At 39.2% G+C, this 4,447-nt stretch overlaps 1 protein-coding gene across 1 annotated transcript in view; it reads right to left on the bottom strand.

Moving 5' to 3' along the window:
* Nucleotides 1-1,119: 1,119 nt before the first annotated feature.
* LOC111868537 (muscle segmentation homeobox) overlaps nt 1,120-4,447 on the bottom strand; it is a 143,128-nt gene continuing 139,800 nt past the window's right edge. The window contains exon 4 of the transcript XR_002843522.2: nt 1,120-1,416. The gene's annotated coding sequence lies outside the window, so the exon portion shown is untranslated. The remainder of the gene's footprint in view (nt 1,417-4,447) is intronic.

Genomic DNA, 4,447 nt, shown 5'->3' on the forward strand with positions numbered 1-4,447 from the left:
TCTGTTAGAGGCTAAGTCGAACTCAGTGTCACAGTGAGGCTGGAAAGATTATGTCAATTGAAAAATCAAAAGACCTCATTGAGAATCGAACCCGCGACCTTCCGGCTTGTAGCATAGTGCCTCAACTAACCATGCTACTGCGTGGCCCGGGAGATAATACTGCGGATATGTAAATAAAGACAGAACTGAAGAAAATAAGAATAATCTTAAACCGTTGCGAGTGTCAGTACTGTAGAGTAGGTAAGTACACGGAAATTTGGCTTGTAATTTCATATATACTTACGTTCGCTATGAGAGTGAAACTGTCCTCAGGATACGGCGATCTTACAGCGCCACAAGGACCACATTAGGAGCGGTATGAAGAAGCAAATAGAAAGTGAACTTCCGGCTTGTGCCACAGTGCATATGTGCAGTATTTATTATAGACCTGTATGTATACAAGTGCTTGTACATCTAATAATGACCTCTGCACTCGGATAATTCATTCTTAAGCACATAGGGGCCTATGCGAGTACATCTATATTCCCAATCTGATGTCTTTGAAAATCAAATCAGAGTTTCCTGGAGTACAATAACATGCAGCGGGCAATACAGAACTTGAAGAAAGTAGTCTTCTGGGATTTGGCACCGTGTATATGTGGTGTTAACCGACGTTTCGGAGGAACGTATCGCCTCCATCTTCAGGGTAGACTGTCTGCACAGTCTGCTTTTACCGGTTCTCACGGTCTCTTCGCTTGCAGATTTCTTATATTTTTTCTTCTACCCTGAAGATGGAGGCGATACGTTCCTCCGAAACGTCGGTTAACACCACATATACACGGTGCCAAATCCCAGAAGACTATTTTCTTCATAGTCACCGCCGTGAAAGCCTCAAATCTTACAATACAGAACTTGTTTTTCTTGAATCTGATCAAAATATTAAATGCAAATCAGGTCATGTAAGTCGTTCTTTCTTAGATTCTAATTTAAAACACACACATCTGTGCTGAAGTACAAGTGTACTTTATACAGAACATGCTTCTATGCATGCATGCATACACGTGGTATATATATATATATATATATATATCTGCAGGCGTTGGTCTATATGCTATCTTTGAATATCCACGGTTAATCTACTGCAACACAAAGTAATTCAGTACGTGTTATATAACTTATTTCTGTGGAATGTATCCTAAAATATTTAATGCAAATTAGATCGTGTAAGTCATCCTTTCTCGCCTTCCAATCTAACGAATTGGCTTCGGTTCTCCTAGCAGCTGTTGTCATAGTCCAAGCTCGCTGCCTCTACATCAAATAACTGCTGACTGGTATTCCTTTGTTTTGTTCCTCCGTGTCCAACCTCCATTCTACTGTCCCCTGTGCACCTCTACGTGTGTCCATCTTTCCACAGTTGCTCTGCTGCCTGGTCGGTTGCTGCAAGACAAAGACGTTTAGAATCTGTAGTATTGGACAGCGATTTATTTGTGAATTTCTATGTTAGAACAGTACACCTGCATTGCCTTGTTGTCAAGAGTTCTCTTCAAATAGCCCCCTTCGTTCCAATAAATATTCTTCTCGGGATATACAAGCCTACCTCACACGCTGTAAGCCTGAGGTGCTTGGGACGGAGTTAGGTACAGTACTCAGTGAGCATGTGCTTTGTGTTCAGAGTTTGAATGAGAAATATTACTTCCGTTTACAAGAACTTTCCATTAGTCATTATTTTTAATTATCTGCATTCCATACCCATTTTTTTTTTGCTTCCTAACAATGTTATTAAAAGAGTATTATCTTCTGGGACACAAAGTCATGTAGTCCGTTGAAATTCAACCCATATTTCGGAGGAATATATCGCCTCCATCCTCAGGGTCAATGAATAACAGCTCTGCTTGCCACTTGCTTTCACTTTAGTTTCTTCAACTCTGAAGATGGAGGCAATGTATTCCTCCGAACTATCGGCTATTTTCAACGGATTAAATGTCGTATATCCCAGAAGACAGAACTCTTCATAACCATTTGGGTGAGAGCCTCAAATCTTATATAATATAATTAAATTCTACATATTTTACTTTCATAATTGCGATAAGAGTGAACGGAGAAGTTCATGGAGGTAGGCCTAGGCCCACTGGGGCTGTAGTGCCAAGGAAAAAAAAATTGCGATCAGAAAATGCATGAGTTAAGGCAAGGTTAGTATCTGGCTATAATACATTTTTATTTGTTAGTACAAAAGGAATCGTGTGTCTAAGATATGTTACACAAACACGGGCTCATTTCTCTACAACGTATTGCTTCATTACGTTTCTAACTTCAGGTCAATAAGTTTTCTAGGTTACTTCGCTTATAGATTTGTCTAACATAAGCAATATGGCAAACGGGCGTGCGTTTCAAACTTCTTAAATTAAATAAGTCTTTTCTTTGTAATGTTAATCCATTCATTTATGTCCCTACAGCCCTTATGCTGGGCCCTTGTTCAGTTTTGTAATGTTTTTTTACACAGACGGTAGGACTCCTCGGACGGGAGATCACCCAGTCGCAATGCCTGCACACGGAACAACACAAACACAGAAAAAAGCGCACACACAAACATACCCGCATTGAGTGGGATTCGAACCCATGATCCCAGCGTTCAAGCGAGGGAAGACAGTTCATGCCTTAGATCGCGCGGCCACTGTGATCAGCTATATTGTTATATACAAGTATTAAATCTCATTATAATAAATTAAGTTTTACCGTTATATTATGATTCATATAATATCAGTTAGTGATTCATATATCATCATCATCATCATCATCATCATCATCAGTAATCTGTCAAGACGACAGGTCCACAGTCTCTTCCAAAACAGTTCCTCCATTTAATGCTATCTAGAGCTTTCTCCTTCAAATGACAGTATCCCCTTCTGTCCCCAAGGTCATCCAGCATCTTCTTACGTCTTCTTCCTCGTCTTCTTGTCACTTCTATCCGCCCCTCTATCTTTCCTTCGATAACTTCTTTTAGAAGGCAGTTTCTGCGTAAAACATGACCAATCCAATTAGCCTTCCGTTTTCTTATTTCGTGTAGGATATTCCTCTGCTCACTGACTCTAATTAACACTTCTTCATTTCTCACATAATCAGTCCAACTGATCTTCTCCATCCTTCTCCAACACCACATTTCGAAACTTTCCAGATGTTTCTGATCTACTGCCCTAAGTGTCCATGTTTCAGCCCCATACAGAGCTATGCTCCAAACGTAGAATTTCACTAGTTTCTTCCTCAAATTTAAGTCCAATTTGCTGGTAAAAAGATTCTTCTTCTTGCTAAATGCAGCTTTTGCCATGGCAATCCTGGATTTAATTTCACTAGTACACCTTCCATCATCTGTTAAAAAGCTACCCAAATATTTAAAACATATATACACAGTAAAAATGTATATTAACTGGCGCTGCGAATAAATAATACTTAAATTAGTGCACAGGGACAAATAGCTTATAAATAGTATATAAAAATGCAAATGTGTATATATTTTCAGAGTAAGTGTATTTCCATTGATTTTTGCAGTTGATTTACGCATTTATGTGTGTTATGGGATGTTTTACATTTTCTAGTAAATTGTGTTTCAGTATAAGTAAAATAATGTTTATTGAGAGAAGTTCCTTAGGGAAGATCCTACAGCAATTATTATGAAGATTCAGAATTATTAAAAAAGAGCTTCTATAATATAACGAAGGTAAACTATTTTAAAGGCTCAATAACGCATCACAATAACATGCATGAAGACGTGATGCACTTCCTAGATGCGGCGAACGCTCAACGCCCTTCTGCGCAGAATATTTTGTTTTCCTTTCTCCGATCCAAAACCAGAAAGTCTGAAATACTCATTCATTCAATGTTACTTCAATGTACAATGCTTCAGTTATTTAACGAGGTTATTCCAGCTGTAGACGTTATATAGCTGAAACGGGTGGGGCGCAGAAACTTCATTTTTTTGAAGGCGAATAAAAGAAAAATTATTGCTGATAGATAAAATTTATGTTTAGCTAATGAAAGAACATGCTTTAAAGTTTTAAATCATGTAGTTTTAAACAAAATATCTTGAAGATTGGTGGCCACCGTTCTCTCTGCACTGATGCAACCGTTTTCTGAAGTTCCCCTCTGCACGTTCCAACATGTGCACCGGAATTTGGACTACTTCCTGCCGAATAACATTCTTCAGCTGAAGAAGGTTTGTGGGGCGATGTTTAAAAACCTCTGCCTTGAGGTATCCCCATAAAAAATTCACAGGGCGTTAGATCAGGTGAGTGCGCTGCCCACGGGATATCACCTCGAAGCGAGATGAGCATTTCGGGGAACTTTGCCCTCAAAACTGTCATCGAAACTCGGGCTGTGTGGGCCGTGGCACCATCCTGTTGGAACCAGACATTTCCTTGATGCATTTCTTCAAGAGGTGGTTCGAAAAAGTTTTTAATCATGTCCACATACCGCT

The sequence above is a fragment of the Cryptotermes secundus genome, unplaced genomic scaffold, assembly GCF_002891405.2.
Source record: "Cryptotermes secundus unplaced genomic scaffold, Csec_1.0 scaffold275, whole genome shotgun sequence".
Lineage (NCBI taxonomy): Eukaryota > Metazoa > Arthropoda > Insecta > Blattodea > Kalotermitidae > Cryptotermes > Cryptotermes secundus.